Source organism: Acomys russatus, chromosome 5 (assembly GCF_903995435.1).
Source record: "Acomys russatus chromosome 5, mAcoRus1.1, whole genome shotgun sequence".
In the NCBI taxonomy this organism is placed as follows: Eukaryota; Metazoa; Chordata; class Mammalia; order Rodentia; family Muridae; genus Acomys; species Acomys russatus.
In genome coordinates, this window is record NC_067141.1 from 7,199,854 (window position 1) to 7,227,370 (window position 27,517).

The following is a 27,517-nucleotide window of genomic DNA, read 5'->3' on the forward strand; positions in this document are numbered from 1 at the left end:
GGAGGGGTGGAGGGAGGGATGGAGGGAGGGAGGGAGGGGACTGCTCCCTGAGCGTTAACAGAGGCTCCAGGGGAGGAGAGCACTGAAGGAGACCCAAGCGGCTAATGTGGAACACGGATGGGTTCGCAGAGAAGGAAGCGAGACAGGAAGTACAGGTACCAGAGCATTAACCATTTGCATTTTCAAAAGACCACTCTGGTCAGAACAGACTCTGAGAGACTATTTAAGAGGGTATTACTCTCTCTTACTAGTGGATATACATTCTAGAGGAGTCTCCATACAGGCCACAAGGAGACAGGCATGAAGCTGTACATCATGACAGTGTATGTGACTACCAATAGTTGGATGCAATTTAGAGATCCATCATCAGGGAGGCCTGTAAGAACAGCATTTAGGGGCTGGAGAGATGGCTCAGGGGTTAAGAGCACTGGCTGTTGTTCCAAAAGGTCCTGAGTTCAATTCCCAGTAACCACATGGTGGCTCACAACCATCTATAATGAGATCTGGTGCCCTCTTCTGGTGAGCAGGCATACACACAGGTAAAACACTGTATATGTCATAAATAAATAAATCTTTAAAAAAAAAACTAAAAATAAAACAGCATTCAGGAGGCTGGGGTAGAACTATGGACTACATAGTTCATCTGTCTCAAAAACAAGGAAAAGATTGATGGCACACTTATTCTAAGCCACAGTGCAGTCTGCAGAGATGGCTCAGTGGTTAAGGGCACTGGCTGCTCTTCAGACAGCCCAGATTTGATCCTAGTACCCATATGGAGGCTCACAGCCATATGTAACTCCAATTCCTGAGGATTTGGCAACTTCTGGCCTCATGCAGGTGGCCAGACATAAATGAAGGCAAAATGCCCACATACATACACATACCCAAAATAAAATACATACGTACGTACATAAAATAAAAATTAAAAATGAAAACAAATGAGGTCAGGTGTGGGGGTGCATGCTAGTCCCAGCACTCAGGAAATAGAGGTAGGAGGCTCTCTGTGAGTTCAAGGCTAGCCTGCTCTACATATCTAATTCCAGGATAGCCTGGACTACATAAGGAGATCATGTAACAAACAAGCAAGCAAACAAACAGGGGCTAATGCAGGGGTGTGACCCCTCCACATCCTACCCCATGGTCCCAGCTGTTTTGGGGCCTGAAGCAGGAGGATGGCTCTAGCCTGAAGTCCAAGGCCAGTCTTACTGAATCAAAAACAGATAGTGGGATCCCTGAGATGGCGCAGAAGATGGAGACACTTGCTACCAAGGCTGCTGACCTACATTCAGTCCAGCACCCACATGATATGGAGGTGGACATCCTGTGATCTCAGCACAGCTCCCTGGTGGTGGCGACACAGGCCCACACGGTGCCCTAGTAAAATATAAAGTAACTTAAAAACACACAAGGAAAAAAAAAATCAGTAACCGGGATTAGAATAAGAGGAAGCTTTTTTGTTTATTTTTTGGACTGGGTCTCTGGTGGCCAAGACTGTCCTGGGAGTCCCCAGGTTACTGCGGATGACCTTAAACTTCTCGTGTTCTGCACCCCGACCTGAGCACCACACTGCAAACCTGTTCCTTCCCAGCCAGTCTGTGCAGCTGGGAATCAAAACGAAAGCTCTGCGCCTGCTAGGCGGATAGTCTGCACCTGAACTACAGCCTGTCCCCACATTTTCAGGGTCTTTTGGAGACAATGCTTCACTATGTAGCCCACACTGGTACAGAGCTCTGGAATTCACTATGTACAAAAGCTAGCCTCAAACTAGGGTTTTTTGTTTGTTTGTTTGTTTTGTCTTTGTTTTTGTTTTCCAGACAGGGCTTCTCTGTCTCTAAACCTGGAACTCCTTTTGTAGACCAGGCTGGCCTCAAACTCACAAAGATCCACCTGCCTCTGCCTCCATGCTGAGATTAAAGATGTGCGCCTACACCACCCGGCTCAAACTGAGGATCTTTAAAAAGATTCCTTAGAATTCGGCTCAGACTCTCTAGTGTTGGAATTAGAGGCACGCGCTACCACAGCAGGCCAACAATAGACAAGCAGCAGAGGCCAGTGGCCTAGGGTGGATGTGGTCATGGAAAATCGAGGAACTGTGCTCTAGTAATCAATATACATGCAAAATATTTCCAGCGGGGCCAACTGCTGGACAAATGGTTTGTTTTGTTTTGTTTTGTTTTGTAGGCAAGGTCTCTTTGTGTTAGCCTTGGCTGTCCTGGACTTGATTTGTAGACCAGGCTGGCAGTGAACTCACAGGGATCCACCTGCCTCTGCTTCCCTGAGTGTTGGGATTACAGGTGTGTGCTACGAAGCCCAGAGACAAATGTTTGTTTGTTTTATTTTGTAGGCACTTAGTGGTGGGTTGGCTGTAAGACTGGAAGGAAACAGTGGTGTTGAGGACCAACTCCAGGCTCTGGTTCTGAACAGTCAAGTGAGAAGTAGTGAGATGAAAACTGAAGATAGGATGATAGGTTGTTTTATCTTGTTTTTGTTTTTTCAAGACAGGGTCTCTTTGTGTTAGCCTTGGCTGTCCTGGACTTGCTTTGTAGATCAGGCTGGCCTTGAACTTACAGTGATATGCCTGTCTCTGCCTCCCAAGTGCTGGGATTAAATGTGTGTGCTACCATGTCCAGCTAATAAGTTTGAATTTTTGTTTGTTTAGTACATATTTATTTTTATGTGCATTGGTGTTTTGCCTACATGTATGTCTATGTGAGTTTGTCAGATTCCCTGGAGATGGAGTTACAGACAGATGTGCACTGCTATGTGGGTCCTCTGGAAGAGCAGCCTGTGCTCTTAACCACTGGGCCATCTCTCCAGCCCTGTTAGTTTGTTTTTGAGACATTTGGATGTGACAAGGCTAACAGCCAATTATCCAGACAGCTGTTTTCTATCAACTCTAACTCTTCCCCATAAAAGAGACCCCAAAAACCAGTGAGAGGCTGCTCTCTGAACCTCGACTGAAGGTGAGGCAGCCATCAGGCCAGTCCCCTGTATACCTCTAAAGCTTGTTTAATCAGACAGTCATAGAAATGGTTTTTTCCTCTTATCGAACAGACAATTGGCACTAACCATTGGAGTTGTTTTAAAATGTTGTCTTAATTCCTGATTTTCTATATATGTTAGTGGGGTTTTTTGTTTGTTTATTTGTTTTTATCATTGTTTTAGTTATGCCTTATTTTACACATCTGTAGTCCCAGGTACTCCAGAGGAAAAGGCTGGAGGATCATTTGAACCCAGGAGTTAAAGACCAGCCTTAGAGGAGAGAGGCCAAAGAAGAGGGAAAAAGCACTGTCTGTGTGTGTGTGTGTGTGGGGGGCAAACACACATACACTCAGGGCTCAAGGCTGCCTGTGGGGTAGGTAAGTGTGACAGTGAGCAGCTATCCGGATAATTAGCTGTTAGAAAGGAGACAATAAAACAATAAAAACAAGTGCAAGAATACATCATGCGGAAGGAGCCACCAAGGATCTGGGAAGATACGTTCTCGTAAGGCAAAGGGCAATCACCTATGTCAGGCTCAGGAGTTAGCAAGGAAAGGGTGCGCACAGCAAAGGGTCACAGGTTCAGGGTAGGCTGGAAAATGAGGTTTGCGGGCTTAGGAAACAGAAACTTATTCTTGTGAGGCATGGACACTTAACATCAATGTATGACTAGGTGGCTCCTGTTTTGGTTTCACACTGTCAACCTGATGTGTGCTAGAATGACTTAAGATATGCAGGGGTGTGCTTACAGGAAGACGTGCCTTGACCTTGGCAGGACCCTGGACTATAAAACCAGGAAATGCACTGAGCACTGGAAGGCATCTCTGCTTCTTTTGTTTTGTTTGTTGGGCTTTTTTGTTCTGTTGTTTGTTTTTCCTGAGACAGGGTTTCTCTGTGTAGCCTTGGCTGTCCTGGAATTCACTCTGTAGACCAGGCTGGCCTCGAACTCACAGAGACCCACCTGCCTCTGCCTCCCGAGTGCTGGTGAGTGAGCTACCATACCTCACTCCGGAATCCTTTATAATTTTTCCAAAATAAAAGAGACAGACGATGTGGCAGTGCCATTCATTGAGCCATAATAAGAAGTGCACTGTGGAGACAGAGGCAGGCAGATCTCTAAGTTCAAGGCTGGTGTGGTCTATAGATTAATTTCCAGGACAGCCATGGCCACACCAAGAACCCTGTCTTGAACCCTACCCCATGCCCAAAAGAAGAAGTGCAAGGTTGCTGCTGAAGAGATGGCTCAGCAGTTTGTGGCGCCTGTGCCACCTCGGTACCGAGTCGAGGGTGAGGGACTGCGGATTTAACTCATACACACACACACACACACACACACACACACACACACACAGCGGGTCCTTCATGCTAAGAGAGCAGCGGCTGCTACTGCAGCTGCGGCAGCGGTTTACCATTCTCTTCCTTCAGAGTTCCAAAGAGCCTTCTTATAGGCAGCAAAACAGGAATCCTCCTCCCAGGTGAAATCCCTCAAGAGCTGATTGCACACAGGAGGAAAAGTCTCGAGGAAGGGAGGGGCGCATTCTCAGAGCAGTAAACATGACTAGCTAACCAAGATAAACACAGACACGGAAGCTGCTAGAAACAGGACATGAAACAGCAAGACAGGCAGGCAGCCCAATCGGGCCTGGTTCCTACAGCAGTTAAAGCACTTGTTGCTGTTGTAGAGGACCCAGGTCAGTTCCCAGCGGCTCAGAGCCATCTGTAACTCCAGTTCTGATGCCTTCTTCTGGCTTCCTTGAGCACTGGGCATACACATGGTGGGCATACATGTATGCAGACACAACAATCATATACATAAAATAAAGACAAATGATTTTTTTTTTTAATGGAAGGTGCCAGGCATGGTGGCGCACACCTTTAATCCCAGCACTCGGGAGGGAGAGGCAATGCCCCGACCTGCGGGGTTTGACTAAAACTCGGGAGGGAGGTCACCTGTGGAGAAATGCAAGACACAAGGAAGGAGAGCAAGTCTGATTGATCAAGCTCTCAACTTTATTAGTCAGGCAGCAGCTTTTATAATTCAGAAGGCAGGGAAGCATATCGCTATAGCAACGCAGTTGCGGGTTTTTCTCAAAACATAGGGAATTCCAGGCAGGGTCATAATGTCCTGCCACACAGGGTATCTTGCTTTGTCTTCATCTAGCTTTAGTCTAACTGCTGACTCACAACAGGGTCGCTCCATCCCTGTCTGTCTTTAGCTGCTGACTCACAACAGGGTCAGCTAGTTTCTGGTGAGAGGTAAGCTCTGGGAAAGACAGAGACTTAAAGGTGCAGACTTGGACAAGACGGCTGAACATTGGTTATATGGCCTATCGTCCCCAACAAGGCAGGTGGATCTCTGTGAGTTTGAGGCCAGCCTGGTCTACAGTTTGAGTTCCAGGACAGCTGGGGCTGTTACACAGAGAAACCCTGTCTCAAACAAACAATCAGGCTGGAGAGATGGCACAGAGGTTAAGAGCACTGGCTGCTCTTCTAAGAGTCCTAAGTTCAATTCCCAGCAAGCACATGGTGGCTCACAACCATCTAAAATGAGATCTGGTGCCCTCTTCTGGCACACAGGTATAGGTGCAGGCAAAACACTATATATATGTAATAAATAAATAAATCTTTAAAAACAAAACAAAACAAAAAACAAACAAAGAAAACATTTCATTGGGGCTGGCTTACAGGTTCAGAGGTTTAGTCCATTATCCTCATGACAGGAAGCATGGGAGCGTGCAGGCGGACATGGGGCTGGAGAAGCTGAGAGTTCTACACCTTGATGCTCAGGCAGCTAGGAGGCTGTGTGCCACACTGGGTTGAGCATAGGAGACCTCAAAGCCTGCCCCAGTGTCACACTTTCTCCAACAAGGCCACGCCTTCTAATATCGCCACTCCCTATGAGCCAAGCACTCAGACACATGAGTCTGTGCAGGCCACATACCTATTCAAACCGCCACAGAAAGGCCTAATCCATCAAAGTCTCTAAATGAACTAACCTTGCTTTTTGGCTTCTGCAGTTCTGCTCCTGGCTAACTGTTCTTGCTAACTGAAGTGTGTCAAGCCACAACATGGTTTTTGTGCTTAAAAGCTCATCATGAGAAAGGCTCGGGGCCACAATGGAACCCTGAACACCCAGTGTAACTGTCAGTTGGCCAATAAGGACTTTCTATGGGCTTAAACCCGTGTTCAAGCAGTCTTCTCAGTGAGTGCCCTACAACAGAATTACAGGAGTGCACCGCCATGCCTGGTGTTCTAGTTTGATTTTGGTTTCTGTGAGAAAATATTTTAACCAAAAGCAACTTAGAGGGGGGAAGGGCTGATTTGTCCCTTCAAAGTGACAGTCCATCACTGAGCAGGATATTGAAACAGAGACTACGGAGGATTGATGCTAGCTCGTCTGCTCACTGGCTCGAGTTTAGCTAGCTGGCATTTTCTTTCTTTTTTTCTTTTCTTTTCTTTTTTGAGGCAAGGTCTTACTGGCTAGTCTGGGACTCCCTATATAGAGCAAGCGGGCTCGCCTCAATCTCACAGGCATTCCCTTGTTTCTGCTAATCCTTCCCAGGGAATGGCACCACCTATGGTGGGCTTGCCCTCCTACCTCGATTAACACTAAAGACAATTCTCCAGAGTCCTGCCCACGGGGCTGTGCCTATCTGGGAAATCCCGCAGTTAAGACTGCCTTCTCAAGTAACTCCGGCTGAGTCAAGTCGATGGTTAACTAGGACACCTGACTAGACATACAGATTCAACCAGAGGAAAAGAAATCTTCCTTTAAACTTTAAAAAGTGTGTCTCAGCCGGGCGTGGTGGCGCACGCCTTTAATCCCAGCACTCGGGAGGCAGAGGCAGGCGGATCGCTGTGAGTTCGAGGCCAGCCTGGTCTACAAAGTGAGTCCAGGATGACCAAGGCTACACAGAGAAACCCTGTGTCGAAAAACCAAAAAAAAAAAAAAAAAAAAAAAGTGTGTCTCTGTGTGGGTATGTGCACATGAGTGCAGGTGTCAGAGCAGGACAGAAGCATCAGTATCCTTGGGGCTGGAATTAAAGGCAATTGTAAGCCACCAGCGTGGACGCTGGGAACTAGTGTTCTTCGCAAAAGCAGTGTTTTTTTATTTTATTTATTTATTTTTATTCATTTATTGTATATGAGTGCTCTATTTGCATGTACACCTGCGGGCCAGAAGAGGGCATCAGATCACATTAGAGATGGTTGTGAGCCACGATGTGGTTGCTGGGAGTTGAACAGTGTTCCTAACAGCTGAGCCATCTCTCCAGCCCCAGCGGTATGTGTTCTTAATGGCTGGGCATCTCTCCAGCGTCATCATTTTTCTTAGTTTTATTTGTTAGTCTGGGGACTGAAAGAGTTTAAGGTTCCCTAACAGAAAACAATAGCTGATAGCTTACTGTGTGCCGTGCGCACAGGATTGCGTACCGGGATGCCTGAATGAGTGGAACTGATAGTCTTACCTTAAAGAATCTGTAATCCCGTCAGAGAAAAACAACAGGTTTAGATTTTAACTGTTTCATTACATGTGTATCTTCTCAGGGGAGCTTTGATTCCCTTGGAGCTGGAGTTACGGGCAGTGGTGAGCCACCTAATGTGGGGTCCTCAGGACTGAGCAGCAAGTGCTTGATGTTTTAGGAGTTCTGTAATACTAGGATGGCCATGGTGGGGTGGGGTAGGAGCAGTCCCTAGGGATTGAGACCAGCACCATGCTAAGCAAGTGTCCTACCACTGCACTCACTCAGCCCATGAGGTAGGCTTCAAAGGAATACCTCTGTAGCTAAATGTCTGGATGCCCACAACCTTTGTTTGCTGGGAAGGTTCTGTAAAAATGTGACCTCTAAACTTAAAACTGCTTGTTTCAGCCAGGCGTCGTGGCGCACGCCTTTAACCCCAGAACTCTGGAGCCTGAGGCTGGTGGAACGCTGTGAGTTCAAGGCCAACCTGGTCTACAAAGCGAGTCCAGGACAGCCAAGGCTACACAGACAAACCCTGTCTCGAAAAACCAAAAAAAAAAAAAAAAAAAAAAAGAAAGAAAGAAAGAAAGAAAGAAAAACAAAACAACAACAAAAAACCCCTGCTTGCTTATGATTTAAATTTTTTGTTTAAATTTTAGATTCACAAAAAAATTTAGCTTAAAGTACAGAGTTCTCATATGCTTCCTGGTGGCCTTCCTTCCCTATGTCCAACAATCCCATGGCTTTCTGTTTATTTTTGTTTTTCTTTTTTCCCCCCCTTCTGGTGCTGAGGATCCGATCTCATCACCTCCCACATGCCAGGCGAGGTTTCATACATGCTTTCGGCTCGTTTAATCTAAGCGAAAGCTTCCGAGGGAGTATGCAAAGACACTGCAAACAAACACTCTGATATATTAAATCCTGGTTAAGTAGATCAGGACGCAGGTGTCGAAATAAAAACTACGTTTCCCAGAGGGCAATGCAGCACGTCACAGAGAAGTATCGGGCATGCGCAAAGAAGTCCTTTGCGCTCGACCACGCTCATAAGAGAAAACAGCGTGTGTGGTTCTTGACGTGCCGCGAACCTTCGAACACAAGTGCGATACTACCCAGCGAGGAAGCGTTCCAGCGACTCGTCTGTTCTCGCCATCGCAGTTACCAGCGCAACGTGCTGTTTCCGCCCCAGGCTCGGTAGGTGGGTTGGGGCCATGGCAAGGCACCTCCAAACAGCGCGGGAACGAAAGGCCAGCGTTCCTGCCCGGCGCCTGGCTCGCTGAGGCGGCTTCTGCGGGGCCGCGCACGCGCCCTGCACCGGGGAGAGGGCGGGGCTGTGGGGGCCTACCCCCCCCCCGGGGGCGCCCTGGCTCCCGCGCGTGCGCCCTGCGTCCTGGAGGTGGTAAAGCCGGTGACACTGTCTTGTCTAGGGACAAGCACCGGGTGATGATGGGCCACGCTCACGCCGAGGACCGGTTTATTTTTTGAGATGGCTTAGCTCTGTATCCCAGCCTGGCCTTGAGATCGCAATCCTCCTGCCTCAACTCCAAGCGCTGAGACGACAGACTTGAGGCACACATGCTCTTAATTAAAGGTGTCCGTTTTCACAAAAGTAACTTCCACCCTCGGCTCACTCACCTCTTGGCACCACATGTATCCTAGGACGTCTGCTTCTGTTCATTAGCACTGACCTGTCAGTTCTCTCCAGGGGGCCCCTGTCTCATGCTGTTCCACAGAAACAGTCCTACCAAAGCCACCATGTTGACAAGTTCGTTGCTTCAATTTTCTCTTGCCTAATAACTCTTAGCTTAATTTCTTTCTTTCTTTCTTTCTTTTCTTTTTTGGTTTTTCAAGACAGGGTTTCTCTATGTAGCCTTGGCTGTCCCGGACCCACTTTGTAGACGAGGCTGGCCTCGAACTCACAGCAATCCTCCTGCCTCTGCCTCCCGAGTGCTGGGATTAAAGGCGTGCGTCACCACGCCCGGCTTGGCTGCCTGCCTTCCTTCCTTCCTTCCTTCCTTCCTTCCTTCCTTCCTTCCTTCCTTCCTTCCTTCCTTCCTTCCTTCCTTCCTTTAAAGATTCATTTATTTATTACATACAGTGTTCTGCCTGCATGTACACCTCCACACCAGAAGAGGGCACCAGATCTCATTATAGATGGTTGTGAGCCACCGTGTAGTTGCTGGGGACTGAACTCAGGACCTTTGGAAGAGCAGCCAGTGCTCTTAACCTCTGAGCCACCTCTCCAGCCCCCATTTCTTTATCTTTAATGGTTGTACCACCAAAACACATTAACCCTTTAGCTTGCCTTTCATCTTGTTCGTTCCTTGAACATTATCTATGTCAAACTTTAAATGTGAATAAGATTTATTTTGGTACTAACGCTCACATTTCTATCTTTTTTCTTTTTCTCTCTCTCTCTTTTTTTTTTTCCAAGACAAGGTTTCTCGGTGAAGCCTGGTAGATCAGGCTGGCCTCGAACTCACAGTGAACCGTTTGTCTCTGCCTTCCAAGTGCTGGGATTATAGGCGTGCGCCACCATGCCCGACTTAACATTTCTATCTTTTAAAAGGCAGAGGCAGGTGGATCACTGTGAGTTTGAGGCCAGCCTGGCCTACAAAGTAAGTCCAGGACAGCCAAGGCTACACAGAGAAACCCTGTCTTGAAAACACACACACACCCCTAAAAGTACTTAATGTGTGTGAGGGCAGGCATGCTCATGCCATGGCATTGTGTGTAGGTCACAGGGCAGCTTTTCAGGAATTGTTTCTTTCCTTCGGCCCTGTGGGTGTCTAGGATGGAACTCAGGTCATCCGGCTTGGCAAAAGCGTTTGCATCCTCCAGACTACCTGACTTGCCCCTCAGTTTTTTCTTTCTTGGTTTTTTTTCCTTTTGGTTTTTTGAGACAGGGTTTCTCTGTCTAGCCCTGGCTGTCCTGGACTCACTTTGTAGACCAGGCTGGCCGCGAACTCACAGCGCTCCAACTGCCTCTGCCTCCCGAGTGCTGGGATTAAAGGCGAGCGCCACCATGCCCCATATCCCTCAAATTTATGTCTTCAGTGTCAGAATCCACCGGGAAAGACCAGGTCTTTGACTCAATTCAAGTTTAGATTAAATGAATTTATTTTTACTGCTAGCAAGACAGCAGCCTTAGAGCCAAACAGCGTGCTGTGCCGAAAGGAGCAAAGGGAAGGAAGGGTTTATAAAAAGGTGTGCATGACAGCTCTCTGTGAAGTCCATAGCTGAGCAGTTGTTTCTCTTTCCCATTGTATAGTAATAAAGACCACTTCGTGCCCGTCCCACAGAGAGAAGCAAGTTCACAAAAGCAGAAAGCAGGAACACTATCATCTTATTTTTCCTTGTCTGCAGGGCAAAGATTAATGGCCACTAAGGGCCGCCTGGCACCATGTGGCTTCCTTAGCTATCACAGGGGAGTTACGTGTAAATCATTACACAGGTCTGAGCACCTGGTGGGGCCTGTCACTGATTGTATGGCACAAAGCAGATAGAAGCAAAGTGCCATCAAGTTGGGGCTGGTTGCCACGTCCCCACAGTTTTACCTTAAACTCAAGATTTATTTTTATCTTTAATTAGGTTTGGTTGTGTATTTTTATTATTAATTTAAAACTATTTTGCGGCATTATACTTTTTTTTTTCCTTACTTTTTTCACTTATTTTTAGACAGGTCTCCCTGTGTAGCTCTAGCTGTCCTTGAACTCATGCAGACCAAACTGGCCTGGAATTCATAGAGATCTGCTGCCTCTGCCTTCCCAGTGCTAGGATTAAGGATGTGGATCACTCTGCCTGGCAGTATTTTACTTTTAAAGATTATTTTTCTTTTACACATATGAGTGTTTTACCTGATGTATGTTTACACACCACAAGCAGAACCCAGAAGAAGTTATTGGATCTCCTGGAGCTGGAAAACAGGGTTATGAGCCACCATGTGGATGCTAGGAATAGAACTTGTGTCCTCTGGAAGAACAGCCAGTGCTCTTGACCACTGAGCCACAGCTCTGGTTCATTCTTCTTCTTCTTATCATTACTTTGTTTTTTGTTTATTTTAGGGGAGGTATTTGTATATGAGTGCTTCATCTGCATACAGAGTCTGCACACTGTAAGAGGGCATCAGATCTCATTATAGATGGTTGTGAGCCATTGTTGTGAGGTTGCTGGAAATTGAACTCAGGCCCTTTGGAAGAGCAGCCAGTACTCTTAACTGCTGAGCCATCTCTCCAGCCCCTATTATTATTTTTAGGTAGGATTTCACTCTGTGGTGCAGACAATTTGAACTCATGGTGATCTTCCTGTCTTGGACTCATGAGTGCTACGGATTTTGATATTCAGCTCTGGCATTGCATCTCTCTCTCTCTTTTTTAAATATTTGTTTATTATTATGTATACAGTGCTCTGCCTGCATGTACACCTTCAGTCCAGAAGAGGGCATCAGATCACATTATAGCTGGTTGTAAGTTGCCACGTGGTTGCTGGAATTGAACTCAGGACCTCTGGAAGAGGTGCTCTTAACCACTGAGCCATCTCTCCAGCCCTGCATCTCCTCTTGAATGTCTAATAGACATTTCAGATGTGGCCCAAACTAAAATCTTGCTTTATCCTCACCCTCTCCTACTTTCACTAGTGTTCCCATTCCTCCAGATACTCAGCTAAGAACTTGGGGTTGTTTGTGGTGTTCCCCACTCTTCTCTATCAGTGTGCTAGGACATATTTATTTGTTCTTGATGCTTTGGGGAACCACTTCTCAGGGCCTAATTGTGAGTGCCTGTCTGAGAATTTTAGTTCTGGAATTGTCATTTTGTGTCAGGTTTATCCATTTATATATTGTACTGGTTTCCTTTCTATTGCTGTGATAAAACACCACAACAGAAAATGCCTTGAAAGAGAGAGGGTTTGTTTGGTTTGCCAGGCTGGGTTATAGTCCAGCACTGTGGGGAACCCAAGGCAGGAGCTTGAAGAGTTAGTCACAGCTGCACTCAAGAGCAGACAAAGACCAATGCACAAATGCCTAGCTGTGTTCAGCCCCCTCTCTACACGTGCACAGGACCTAAACCCAGGAGATGAAGCCACCAAGAACAGATGGTTTTCCCATCCTAGTTAACATAATCCCTCACAGACCAACCTGATCTAGACTTTGATGATCTTCTCCCACAGGATTTTATTTATTTATTTAGAGAAGGTGGTTTGAGACAGGGTTTCTTCTGTGGAGCCCTGGCTGTCCTGGAACTCACTCTATAGACCAAGCTGGCCGTGAACTTACAGAGATCCACCTGCCCCTGACTCTGGAGTACTGGGATTAAAGGCATGTGCCACTGCTGCCTGGCTTTCCCAGGTGATTTAGATGTCTAGTTAAAACTAGCTATCACAAATGTTCATCTGCTTTAGTGATTGTTTCACCCCAAGATTAAATGTATGGAACATATGCATCACATAATGATGGCACTATTAGGTGATTTTGCCATAAAACCATGTCAGAGTGTTCTGTAACCCTGATTGTTGGTATAACCTGTTACTCCCATAGACAGCAGCCTACTATAGCAAATACTACAGGTAGTTTTCACAAAACAGAAAGTATTTGTGTATTTATACAGAAGAGATTCAACAGAAATACTAGGAGCCCATGAGATGGCTCAGAGAGTAAAGGCACTTGCCACTAAGCCTGACAGCCTGAGTTTGACCCACATGGTAGGAAGAAAACTTGTAAACAGTGTGGCACTTGTGCTACCATAGTCAATAAGCAAATATTTAATAAAATAATGAAAAATAAAATAATGAGGTGATGGAAGTTCTGTGAGTTTATAATCTTATAAATCTTTTTGAGCAAGCCGGGAGGTGGTGGTGCATGCCTTTAATCCCAGCACTCAGGAGGCAGAGGCAGGCGGCTCTCTGAGTTCGAGGCCAGCCTGGTCTACAAAGTGAGTCCAGGACAGCCGAGGCTACACAGAGAAACCCTGTCTTGAAAATAAAACAAAACAACAACAACAAAAAAAATCTTTTTGAGCATTACAATTTCTTTTTAAGACTGGGTTTCTCTGTGTAGCCTCAGCTGTCCTGGACTCACTTTGTAGACCAGGCTGGCCTCAAACTCACAGAGAGCCGCCTGCCTCTGCCTCCCGCGTGCTGGGATTAAAGGTGTGCGCCAGCACATCTGGCGAGCATTACAAACTTATGGGACCACTGTGATATGTTTGGTTTGTTCTTGGTTGAAGTGGCATTGTTTGTGTGTGGCTATATTTATTTATATATATTCCATTCTGCATTGTTTTTCTCTCACTACTGCATATCCTTCATGTCTTAGATAATTAGTAAACACTACTGAGTGGAATTGTGAAGGGGTGACACCACTTCTGCATAGGTGGGAAGTAGATAGTCTCTTGGGAGATGTTGGTAGTTAGCAGTTTTTTGGGGGGGACAGACTTGTAGTGTTCTAAGCTGAAAGACTGCTTGCTGTAAGGAGTGTGGAGGACTCAGCTCCATTTGGCAATCTGATATGAAAGCCGTGTGTGTCAAGGCCTATGCAGAACAGAAAGATGACTAGAATAGCGCCCCGTCTTCTCCGAGGCTGGCATCGGGTAGGAGAGCTGTCCGTGAAACAGTTGACCATATGCATGGGTGACAGGTGCAAGATCAGAAGCTTACTCTGAAGGCTGAGGCCAGAGAAATGTGAGTTCAGTGCTAGGCTGGACTACACAGTGAGAACCTGTCTCTAAAGCAATAAAATAAGCTGGGCGTGGTGGCACACAGCTTTAATCCCAGCACTGGGGAGGCAGAGGCAGATGAATCTCTGTGAGTTCTAGGCCAGCCTTTCTGAATTCCAGGTCTCCAGTCAGAGTTGCATAGTAAGACTCTGTCTCAAAGCAAAAATAAAAACAGCAAGGGAGAATAGGGGGAGAGGTGTATGGAGGAGACTGGGAGGAGAGATGGGGGCTGCAAGCTGCATGTAAAGTGAATAAACATATAAACTTTAAAAATAAAACAGAATAAAGTTAATATACAGGGCTTCAGAACTTTCCAGAAGTTTTGATTGGTCATAACTTAGAGGTAAATGGAGGAGCCTGTGGCTGTTTGTGAGCAGTGTTGTTCTTCCCCCTGCTTATATAAATTGTATATTCATATTGTGCCATGGTGTAAAAATAGTTGATAAGCTCTTTGTTGTTGTTGTTGGTGGTGGTGTTTTGAGACAGGGTTTCTCTGTGTAGCCTTGGCTATTCTGAACTCACTTTGTAGACCAGGCTGGCCTCAAACTCACAGCGATCTGCCTGCCTCTGCCTCCCGAGTGCTGGGATTAAAGGTATGGACCACTTCATTTTGACAGCTGCTATTTAAAATTTGAAAGTTGAATAAATTAGAGCAACCTAGAAGGGAGGCAGAGCTATGGGGGAAGTATGGACTTTTTTGATAAAGAAAGAGCATGGATTCACATGTGATCAGTCAGAAAGATCAAATGAATCCATAGTTTTAGCACAAACTTTCTGAAGCTAAATAAGGGGACAGAGACACCCTCATCCCCACCCCGAGTTCTAAATGTATGTGTAGATTCTTACAAAGGTTTTTTAGGTGGATCATCTGTCCTGAAAAAGTACCAAGTTGGGATCACTAAAATTTGTGGCCATGGCCTATCAAGTAGAAGGTAGGTTGGTTCACTTGACCATTGTGAGTTGGCTATGCATGGTCCTACAGGTGCTTGAGCATTCAAGCTTAGGTTGTAAACTGAATTTGAACCCCACCTTTGCTACTTACTACTTGTGGACCTTGGTAATTTCTTCTTCTGACTCAGTTTCCCACAGGTACTAAGTGAGCAGTCCTTTACAGTGTTATTAGGAAAATGACCTTCATAAAGCAATTGGCATATGTCAATGCTTAGTAAGAAGTGGCTGTTATTTCCATTAGGTTTTCTTTTCTTTTTTTTAAGATTAATTTATTTTTTTTAGTTTATTTATTATTTATACAGTATTCTGCCTGCATGTACAGTTGCACACCAGAAGAGGGCACCAAATCTCACTATAGATGGTTGTGAGCCACCATGTGGTTGCTGGGGATTAAACTCAGGACCTTTGGAAGAGCCTCTAAGCCATATCTCCAGCCCCCCCTAACTTATTATTTATTTATACAGTGCTCTGTCTGCATGTGTGTCTGCATGCCAAAAGAGGCCATCAGATCACATTATAGATGGTTGTGAGCGACCATGTGGTTAGTTGGGAATTGAACTCAGGACCTTTAGAGGAACAGCCAGTGTTCTTAACCTCTGAGCCATCTCTCCAGCCTCCCCTCCCTGTTTGGTTTTCTAGAGAAACAGAGCCAGTAGGATGCAGCATGGAGGTACGTGAAAAGAGTGTGTTAGCATGGGTTGAGTTGCAGGCTTAGAGAAGTCCATGGTCTGCCATCTTCAAGCTGGAAGCCCGGGAAAGCCAAAGTGGGTCCAGTCTAAGCCAAAAGCCTGACTGCTGCAGTTTGGATCATAACCACTTCTGAAAACATCCTCACAAGCACTCCCAGAAGTAATGTTTTGTTAGCTATAGTACAGTCAGCTTAACACATAAAATTAGCCGTTTTGTTTTCCTTCCTTCCTTCCCTCCTTCCTTCCTTTCTTTCTTTTTCTTTTTTTTTTTGTCTTGGGACTCAGACCCCAGGCTTTGGGTAGGCTAAGCTGTAGTCACTGTCCACCCGGACTCCTGTGTTCTTTACAATTGCTGTATTGCTCCTGAGGGCTTCTTTGTAACCACAGTGTTGGTCAAGTAGCAGTTGGCAGGAGACAGTGTTTCTCCCATGATTTACCTTCTTATGGAAAATGCTGAATTGCAACAAAATTTGAAGTCAGAGGAAGAGCATGGACCGGAATTTACAGCCTTGTCACCAAAGCCGGCTTTTCCTGCTGTTCCTGAGTTCCTGGCCATAACTTCTCACTTTAAGTGGCAGAGAAGAGTGCTTTCCCAGCGTGGACTCTGAGCTCACCTGGCCACTCTGAACCTTTTTTTCTGGTAGCTCAGTGAGGCCTTTTCCTCTCTAATCTTTTCCCCCGCTCTTTCCCTACTGATTCCTGAGGTTTTAGCAACAGCCTGTAGGTCGACTCTTCTTACATTTATCCCTGTCGTCTCTAACCAAGCCCTTGATTCACTACAGCCTAGGATTCTAGATAATACAGCAAGGCGTTTATTTTTTTCTTTTTGAACCAGAGTCTGTCTTGTTAACCATTTGACTACCTTCTCCTGTCTGACCTGGAACTTGCTTTGTAAACTAGACTGGTCTCAAATACATAGAAGCTTGCCCACCTCTTTTTCCAGAGAGCAAGAATTAAGGCTCATGCTAGCACAACTAAGACTTTTTTCTCTCCCAAGATTTATTTATATGTATGAGTGTTTTATTTCATGTATGCGTGTGTATCGTGTGCATGTCTTGTGCCCTTGGAGGCCAGAAGAGGATGTCTGATCTCTTGGAACTGAGTTATAGTTGTGGGCCATCGTGTGGATACTTGAACTGAGCCTGGATCCTCTGCAAGAGGGGCTGTGGCGGTTTGAATAGGTATATTTGAATATTTGGCCATAAGTAGTAGCACCGTTAGTAGGTGTGGCCTTGTTGGAGGAAGTGTGTCACTGTGGAGGTGGGCTTTGAGGTCATATATGCTCAGGCCATGCTCAGTGAGACACAGTCTCCTCCTGCTGCCTGCAGATCAAGATGTAGAACTCTCAGCATCTCCAGCACTGTGTCCGCCTGCACGCTGCATGGTGATAATGGACTAAACCTCTGAACTGTAAGCCAGTCCCAGTTAAATGTTGTCCTCTGTAAGAGTTGCTGTGGCCCCGCAGTGGTGGCGCATGCCTTTAATCCCAGTACTTGAGAGGCAAAGGCAGGAGGATCTCTGTGAGTTTGAGGTCAGCCTGGTCTACAGAGAGAGAGTTCCAGGACAGCTAGAGCCGTTACACAGAGAAACCCTGTCTTGAAAACCCTCCCTGCTGCAAAAACAAAACAAAACAAAACAAAAAAACAAGAGTTGCTATGGTCATGGTGTCTTTTCACAGCAATAGAAACCCTAACTAAGACAGAGGCAAATGCTCTGAACTGCTGAACCACCTCCCCATCCCCATAAGTAGACTTTTCAGACTTTTTGAGATTTGAATTTTGGGAGTAGTCAGATTCAGACAGGGTCTTGCTACTGTGCCCAGTTACCTGTGAAGTCAAGTTACTCCTGCCCCTGCCTCCTCTGTGTTGGGATTATTTGTACATTTCTTTCTTTCTTCTTTCTTTCTTTCCTTTTGTGGGGGAGGGCATGGCCCCACTATATAACTCATTATGTAGACCAGGCTGACCTTGAACTCACAGAGATCTGCCTGGAGTGCTGAGATTAAATACCCAGCTTTTTTTTCTGGCATATACTCTTTTGTTTATTTGCTTATTTTCTAAGACAGGGTTTCTCTGTATAATAGCCTTGGCTGTCCTGGACTCTCTTTGTAGACCAGGCTGACCTCGAACTCACAGCGATCCACCTGCCTCTGCCCCCTCAAGTGCTGGATTAATGGCATGCACCACCACGCCTGGCTTAAAAAAAAATTTTTTTTTTTGGAAGCACATGTTTAAAGAGGAAATGCAACCTCTATTTCCTCAAACTGAGTCTTGGAGACATGACTTCAGGAAGATCTACAAAGCAGGCCTGCTTTCTTTCACATTTACAGCATTGTTTTTGTTTGTTTTCTGAGACAGGTTCCTCTGTATAGCCCTGGCAGTCCTGGAATTTGCTCTGTACACCATGCTGTCCCGAAACTCAATTTTTAGACCAGGCTGGCCTCTAACTCAGAGATCTGCTTGCCTCTGCTTCCTAAGTGCTGGGATTAAAGGCGTGGGCCATAATGCCTGGCACAACACTAATTTTTAATAGTTATTTAATTTTATGTGTGCCTGAGTATATGTATATGCATATACATGAATAAAGGAGCCGTTGGAGGCCAGAAGCGGGGGTCAGATCTGCTACAATTAGAATTTAACACAGTTGTTGCTGTCATGTGAGTGCTGGGAACAGACCCCAGTCTTTAGTAAGAACAAGTGAGCCACCTCTCCAGTCCCCACAACGTTATTCCTTTTCACTAAAGAATATGTGCCAAGGGGCTGGAGAGATGGTTCAGTGGGTAAGAGCACCGCCTGCTCTTCTGAAGGACCGGATTCAATTCCCATCAACCACATGGCAGCTCACAACTGTCTGTAACTCCAAGATCTGACACCCTCACACCAATGCGCATAAATTAAAATTAAATAAAATATTAAAAAAAAAAAGAATATGTGCCAAACCAGCCGGGCGTGGTAGCGCACGCCTTTAATCCTAGCACTCGGGAGGCAGAGGCTGTGAGTTTGAGGCCAGCCTGGTTTACAGAGTGAGTCCGGGACGGCCAAGGCTAACATAGAGAGATCCTGCCCTGGAAAAAACAAAAACAAAACAAAAAACAAACAAAAGAATATGTGCCAAAAGCCCAGTTCAGAAATAAAAAGAGAAATAACTAAACTTAAAAATGGAAAAGGGGCAGCTTGCAAAAGAAGATAATATAAATGCTCACTAATCACATGAATAGATATCCATTATCATTAGCTGTTAGGGACATGCGAACCAAAGCACCCAGGGCCAGAATAGTAGGACAGTGGTGGATCACTTGCCTAGTGTGTGCAAGGCCCTGTGTCATCACCTCAGTCCTTAACTGCATGAAACACACACAGCGGTGAGATACCACATCAGACAAGGGTGACTGTAACAAAAAGACAGTAGTCTATGTTGTCACAGATACAGGCATTCTAGAATCTCATCTCTGGTAGGAAAACGGCACACACGACTGAAAATAATCTGGCTGTTCTTCTGAAGGTGAGACACAAGTGATCCAATAATTCCACTCTTGTGAATAGACCTGGAAAATGAAAGTATATGTCAGTACAGAAGTTTGTGTAAGCTGTGTCATGTGGTGCATGCCATAATACTGGCTCCTCTGGGGCTGAGCTAAGAGGATTACTGCAGCCCAAAGGTTTAAGGGGCCCACAAACATAGTCAAGGTCTTTGTCTTAGAAAACAGGCTGGCGGGGCTGGAGAGATGGCTCAGTGGGTAAGAAGTCTGCTCTTCCAGATGTCCTGAGTTTAATTCCCAGCCACCACATGGTGGCTTACACCCATCTCTACTGGATCCTCATGCCCTCTTCTGGTATGTAGACATACATGCAGATAGAGCACTCATACATAAAAAAATAAGAAATAAAATCTTTAGAAAAGAAAAGAAAACAGGCTGGGTGTAGTATCACACATCTGTAATCCCTGCACTTGAGAGGCTGAGGCAGAATTGTGAGTTTAAGTCCATTCTGGCTCTATAGAGTGGCAGGCGTTTGGGGTCCCTCAGGCATTGTCTCCTTGAAGGAATGAACTCAACGTGGTGTCCTTACTTGAGCAAATTTGTTATGCTGCTATTGATCTAGCCAATGCCTTTTTTGGGGGGGGGGGGGTGGGTGGGAGGAGTGGGCCTATTCATAGTGACCACCAGAAGCAATTTGCCTTCATTGAGCAAGGCCAGCAGTGTACATTTACCATGTTACCTCAAGGATGTGTTAACTTTTCAGCCCTGTGTTGTTATGGTGTTGAAAACCAGGAGCTAATACAACTGGGGCCAAACTTACAGTTCCCCTTGGTAGGAGAGTGAAGTGGCCCAGACCACAAACAGAAAGGCTTTTTTTTTTTTTTTTTTTTTTTTTGGTTTTTCGAGACAGGGTTTCTCTGTGTAGCCTTGGCCAGCCTGGACTCACTTTGTAGACCAGGCTGGCCTCGAACTCACAGCGATTCGCCTGCCTCTGCCTCCTGAGTGCTGGGATTAAAGGCGTGCACCACCACGCCCGGCTTCCAGAAAGGCCTTTTTATGTCAAACAAGCAAGTGATTAAAAATTGCAATTTTGTGGGGCCAGGTGGTAGTGGCGCACACCTTTAATCCCAGCACTTGGGAGGCAGAGGCAGGTGGATTGCTGTGAGTTCGAGGCCAGCCTGGTCTACAAAGCGAGTCCAGGACAGTCAAGGCTACACAGAGAGACCCTGTCTCGAAAAATAAATAAATAAATAAAAATTTAAAAATTGGAATTTTGCAGCTGGGCATGGTGGCACACACCTGTGTGTAGTCCCAGCACTCAGGAGGCAGAGACAGGCGGATCTCTGAGTTTGAGGCCAGCCTGGTCTACAGAGAGAGTCTAGGACAGCTGGGGCTCTGTGTAACAGAGAAACCCTGTTTCAAAAACACCACTAAAAAATGGAATCTTGCAGCTATTTTTATGATCTTGAGAAAGGTTCATGTCACAGGTTTATGATCAGATACTTAACATACCATGAAACATATTATGGTCAGTCAATTCTGACAACAATGACAATGGTCTATAATATGTAATTTACAAGATTATTGAGGAAAAAGACATTTTTAAAAAGTTGATCTTTAGCTAAGGACATGACAAAAGTCTTAACATTATTTAACTAACAAGGAAAATGGAGTCATCTGTCCCTTAACAGTGTCATAACTTAGAAGGGATCTTGATTGTCTCCTCCATAAAAGATTACAATTGTTCACAGTATTGACAACATTGTGCTGAGTGGACCAAGTGAGCAAGAGGTAGCAACCGCCTTGAGCTTGTTGGTAACCCATATGAGCATCAGAGGATGGGAAATAAGTCCAACCAGAACGCAGGGGCCTCCTACCTCAGTGCACTGGTGTGGGATGCAGAGATAGGTAGTCCTTCTAAGGTGAAGGGTAAGTTGTTGTGCCTGGCGCCTCCCACCACCAGGTATAGTCAGTCTTTGCTGTTGTGGGTTCTTCTTTTTCCCATACTTTATCTCCCCGGCCCCTGGTTTCACCCCGGACACTAGATAGGAGACACTAGATAGGAGAGAAACAAAGATAGAGGGAAGGCAGGAATTAGGAAAATCTCTGAGTCAAATTTCTTTCTTTTGTTTCTTCTTTGACCGCAGCCTCCCTGAATGACCAACAAGCATGTGACCCCACCTCTCAGGACTCTCACATTCATGTACCCTCTGAAAAGTTCCTTGTGTAGTCCCAGAAGCTATCTGCTGCTGGGAGGCCATGCCTCTGCTAGAGGCAAATCATAGTCAGCTACTGTGTCAGTCTGAAGCAGCCCCATAGCCTCATACCTGGGATTAAAGTGCAAACACGTTCTTAGAATATTTGTGTTTTTATTTTATTTTTAAAAAAGATTTATTTTATGTATGAGTGCTCTGTCTGTATTTACACCTGCATGCCAGAAGAGGGCATCAGATACCTGCATTGATGGTTATAAGCCACCATGTGGTTGCTGGGAGTTGAACTTAGGACCTCTGGAAGAACAATGCTCTTAACCTCTGAGCCATCCCTCCAGCCCAATATTTGTGTTTTTAAAGAAATCAAAATTTCAGAGTTCTCACTACATTTCCCCGCTTCTGTTTTAAGCCATTAATTGTGCTGTGTATAGAGGGAAGTTATAAACAGAGACATTTAAAATGAAATAAGCGCTTTTTGGATCAGTGGCCAAGGTTTTCTGGAGACCTCACCTGCTCTTTATCAGTTTTGAGGGTATCCACAGTTTTTCATCTACTGTGGAAATATAAACATGTCTACATTCCCCGATGCAAACCTTTCGCTTGCTTCCCTTCTGATATTAAGGCGTCCTTATAGACTCCCATCTGTGGCCAAGTCTAGAGCTGTGCTGCCTGCAATGCCAAGTGCAGGGCTTTTGGTCTGCATGTTACTCATCAGCTGACACAACTTGTAATTTTTTTCTGGGAGGGCCCAAGCCAGGCCTTCAAGACTGTTTCCCAGTGGTAAGAAATTACCTTGAATACCTCTTTTAGATGTGCATTTTTGAGCCTCATGGCAGCCTTTGCTGTGACGAATATGCACCCCAGGAGGCCTAGGCGAATAAGCACCCAGGAGGCCTAGGCATTCTTTCTGTTTGAGATTTAGGGAACCATTGCCCCTCGAAATGACCCCTTCAGTTCTCTGGCACAAAGTACTGAAATTCTCACAGTTAGCTCCCTGGGCATTTTGAGATCTGAGGCTTTTGGTTTGGTCACAATCTCTGCAAATGACCATATTTCCCACAACTGAAGCACTGAGCTTTTTATATCGGAGGCCTCTAGCTATAGCTTGACGTATTACATTAGCATGGTATAGGTGCTGCTTGCGCCTGTGATGGCCTGATAACCTTTTTTACACTCCTTCTCTATCAATACCTGTCTTAGGGCAGAATCTGATACAGCTTTGTCCAGAGTCAGATGCTGCCGACTGTCAAAGCAGCCCCATGTCCTCACACCTGAGATTAAAAAGAAAACACTTTCTTTTATTTCTCTGTTTTTAAATAACCCAAAATTGCATAATTCTTAAAAATGTCACCACAACCAGGAAAGCATCGCAATAGTTATGGGCCTATTCAGATTCTGGAAACAGCACTTCCCTCACTTGGATGTGCTTGCTCCTCCAGCCCCTGTACCAAGTGACTCGGAAAGCTGCTGGCTTTGAGGGGGCCTGCAACATTTGACCAAAAGACAGTTTAAAATACTCCAAAGACAAGATTGAAGTGGGTTCTAAGACAGGGAGCAGGCTAAAGGGTTCACCCTGGAGTTTTTTTGTTTTTTAAAGTTTTTTTGAGACAAAGTTTCTCTGTAGCCTTGGCTGTTCTGGACTCACTCTGTAGACCAGGCTGGCCTCGAACTCACAGTGATCCACCTGCCTCTGCCTCCCGAGTGCTGGGATTAAAGGCATGCGCCACCACTGCCCAGCTGCCCTGAGGTTTTTAAGAAGCTTTATATATTAAGAGTATCCAGGCCCTTGTTGCTAGCAGGAACAGGGCAGCAGCAGCTCAGCTTCCTGTTGTCCAGGTGTGAGGCATCTTGAGGTGAGTTGCATATTGATCAGCCCTGTCCTTGCCCTTACTTGGTCAGTTTGTCAATCCCCTGCCTTGTAGTAAGCCTTTGTTTGGTGTCCTTAGTGCCTGCAGCCTCACATTTCAACCCTAACATTCCTTTTCACTCTAAGGTGTGTTTTTACCATAGCAATAACAAAACTTGTTTTTAATTTTTTTTCTATGTGAGTTTTCATAGGTGCATTATTTACAGTAGCCAAAAAGTGAGTACAAATTGAATGTCTATTAGTTGAAAAACTGATAGACTGTTGCATATCAAAACAATGGAGTATTATTCAGCAGTACAAGGAAATTAAATATGATATAGGCAAATCTAAAACAAAAACAAAAAAACCCAAAGTAGATTAGTGTTTGCCCATTGTTGAGGTGGTTGAGATTATACCCCAGGTCAGTGCTGTTTGTATATTCAGGGTTGTGCAACCTTTTAGCACAGTTTCATCACCGACAGAAAAAGCCATGTGCCCTATAATATTCCCTTTCTGTTCTCATTATTTCTTTCCTACTCAGATTTCTATACTCTGAATATTTCTTACATATGGAAACAAAATCCAGGTGTGTCTGTCTGTGTGAGGGTGCCAGGCCCCCTGGAACTAGAGTTATAGACAGTTTGTGAGCTGCCATGTGGGTGCTGGGAAGTGAAGAGCAGCCGATGCTCTTAGCTGAGCCTATTTCTCCATCTCAAAAGGTTGTTTTGTTTTGTTTTTCATGATTTATTTATTATGTACACAGTGCTCTGCCTGCATGTGTGCTTACATGCTAGAAGAGGGCAACAGATCTAATTATAGATGGTTATAAGCCACCGTGTGGTTGCTGAGAATTGAACTCAGGACCTTCAGAAGAACAGCCTTAATCTCTGAGCCATCTCTCCAGCCCTTGTTTTGTTTTTTGAGCCAAGATCTTTCTAAATAGCCCTGGCTGGCCTGCAACTCAGTATAGATCAGGTTGGCCTTGAACTTACTAAAATCTGCCTGCCTCTGCCCCCTGAGTGCTGGGATTAAAGGTATAAGCCACTACCACTTAGCTAATGATTGATTCTCTCCCCCCCCCCCCCCCCCCCAGACAAGGTTTCTCTGTGTAGCCTTGGCTGTCCTGGAACTCACTCTGTAGACTAGGCTAGCCTAGAACCCAGAGATCCATCTGCCTCTGCCTTCCAAGTGCTGGGATTAAAGGCGTATGCCACCACCACCTGGCTAATGATTGATTGTTTTTATTTTTATTTTTCAAGACAGGCTTTTTTCTGTGTAGCCTGGCTGTCCTAGACTCTCTTTGTAGAACCAGCCTGGCCTTGAACTCACAGATCCGCCAGCCTCTGCCTCCTGAGTGCTGGGACTAAGAGTGCTGGGACTAAAGGTATGTGCCACCATGCTCTGCTAATGATTGATTCTTAAGGTAATTTTGAACTGAGCTACATCTGCAGCCTTTTTTTTTTTTTTTTTTTTTTTTTAACTATTATTTTTTATTTTGAGACAGGGTCTTTCTGTGCATAGGCTAACCTCAAATTCAAGATCTTCCTGCCTTAGGCCTCCTGAGAGGCTGGGCTTACAGGCAGATATGTACTATTATACTGCACACTCTCTCTCTCTCTCTCTCTCTCTCTCATGATTTTTTTGTTGTTGTTATTGTTGTTTTTGTTTTTTGAGACAGGGTTTCTCTGTGTAGCCTTGGCTGTCCTGGACTCACTCTGTAGACCAGGCTGGCCTGGAACTCACGGGGATCCGCCTGCCTCTGCCTCCCGAATGCTGGGATTAAAGGCGTCTGCCACCACGTCTGGCTTCTCTCATGATTTTTAAAAATTTGCTTTTTTGGATAATGTTGCTATTAGTTTAGATATGGCCTAATGTTTATTATTAGGCTTGTAATTATTTTGGCAATATTATTTACCCACTTTCCCAACCAATAAAGACACAGACACAGGCAGATCACAAGGACACAGAGAAACTCTGTCTCAGAAACAAAAAACAAACACACAGACACCTGATATATTTTAGAATAACCATAATTCACCTCGGGCAAGGCAGACATTACCTCCTAAGCTACCTTCCATTATCACCCAGCCTTCATCCCATGCCATCTGCTTCCAATAATTTCTATTTGCACTACCTCCCATCTATAAGCCCAAAATATTTGCTACAGTTGTTTGTCTGGGCCATTTCTTTCCATGTGGAACTTCAGAGTTCCTCCTCTGGGCCCATGTGGCTCTTTCCTGTCCCATAGTGATTCCCCTCCTTTAGTATCTGTCTGCATCTCCCACGTTTGCCGCACTAGCTTCCTCTGGCCCTGCCCAGGTACTGCCCCCCCCCCCCCGCCCCAAACAGGGAGGCTAGGTTAAATAGCAACACTTGGGGTACATGACAGTCTGCAGTAAGAATCTCAGGGCTAGGGGTAGGGGCAAGCAATTAACAAATACAAGGCACTAGACCGTATTCCAACAGGATAATTTGTTTTTAAAGGGGAGAGGATTTACTGTTACCATTTACATAACAATACATAGGGCTTTATCTGTTTTGTCTTTTTGAGCAGGGTCTTACTTTGTAGCCTTAGTGTCCTAGAACTCAGAGAGATCCACCTGTTTCTGTCTCCCTAGTGCTGAAATTAAAGGTGTACCCTGTGACTCCTGGCTAGATTGATTGATTGATTGATTGATTGATTTAAAGACAAGGTCTTGTTAGAGCCCTGAACATGTGGTCCTCCTGGTTTATCTTCTAAGTACTGAGATTGGAAATGTGTGTTCCATACTTAGTTTGGCTCTTGAATCTCCCTATAAAGGCCCACATATTAAAGGCGTGGCTGTCAGTGTCTAGGGAGGTGGCAGAACCATAAGGAAATAGGGCCTACAATGTACATGCTATTGGTCAGTGTCATGTGCTGTTTGAGCTTACTGAGACGCTGGCTCCTCCAGTTCAGACCCAAGCATGTGTTCTCTAAGGTCCCTTGTCCAGGGATGGGCTGGCTTCCCTAACCCTGTGACAGGGGAGAAGTGAAGCTAGAAGGTGAACCATTTTCTGCAGAGGCTACTGTTGTTTATGCTGTCCTATATAAGTGCCTGCAGCGGGCACTGTGGGCAGCCAGGGGCGGGCGCTCACCCATGAGAGAACCACTCATTCGGGAACTCCAGCCCACTGCCTCAGCTTCCCCAGTCAGCTTCTGCTGGATGTGGCAAGCACACAGTTCAATGGTACCTGTGTTTGCCCTCTCAGCTGGACACCTCCAGCCATCTCTTCTGGATCTTCTAAGAATGAATACATTTGCTGATGTTTCGCTTCTTCCTGCTGCTTGCTATTTATTCTTTTATTTTGCTTGCCATGTGTTTCATAAACTCACTCATTCAAACCTGAAAGTGTGGTTAACAAAGAGCATCTCCAGACTGTACAGAACAGGACATTCAGGAAGAACCCAGGGCACAGTTGGAAGGGATATTTGGACCTTCCTTCTACCTCTTCTGCTTCCTGCTTGTCATGGGACAAGCAGGTCTCCTGTGTCATACGTCCCCCACTATGACGTATTGTGCTGTCACAAGCCCAGAGCAATACAACCAAGCGACCATGACTGAAACTGTGAAGTTGAGTAAAAATAAGCTTTTCCTCCTTGTAAGTTCATCTTACTGGGTATTTTGACACAGTGATGGAAGGCTGCGTATCTTTCAGAAATGTTATTTTCCTGTCTTTTTTGGTGAGTTCAAGGCCAGCCTGATCTACAGAGTGAGTTCCAGGACAGCTAGTGTTACGCAGAAAAACCCTGTCTTGAAAAACAAAAACAAGCCGGGCGTGATGGTGTACGCCTTTAATCCCAGCACTCGGGAGGCAGGGGCAGATGGATCTGTATGAGTTCCAGGCCAGCCTGCTCTATAAAAGCAAGTAAAGGACAGCCAAGGCTACACAGAGAAGCCCTGTCTCGAAAAACAAACAAACAAATAAAAAGAAAAAAAAAAAAAGAAAAGAAAACAAACACAAGGAACCTAGGACTTTAAACATGCTAGACAAGCACTGTACCACTGAACTAATCTAGCCCTGAACAGCCACTTTTCTTTGTTTGTTTTTTTTTAATCGAGTGACATTCAGGTAACAGACCGAGTATTTCATGTAAATTGTATACAGCTGAAGATTAAAGAATAACTGCCCCTATATAAAGTTAATTAATTGTGCTGTGTACCAAGAAGAA

The 27,517-nt window shown here is 45.4% G+C and overlaps 1 protein-coding gene across 2 annotated transcripts in view; it reads left to right on the plus strand.

Moving 5' to 3' along the window:
* Positions 1-8,456: 8,456 nt before the first annotated feature.
* Positions 8,457-27,517, plus strand: part of Sgf29 (SAGA complex associated factor 29) — a 32,047-nt gene continuing 12,986 nt past the window's right edge. Inside the window, exon 1 of one of the 2 annotated variants that reach the window (XM_051145244.1) lies at positions 8,457-8,632. The gene's annotated coding sequence lies outside the window, so the exon portion shown is untranslated. The remainder of the gene's footprint in view (positions 8,633-27,517) is intronic. The other variant, XM_051145245.1, reaches the window with a different exon arrangement.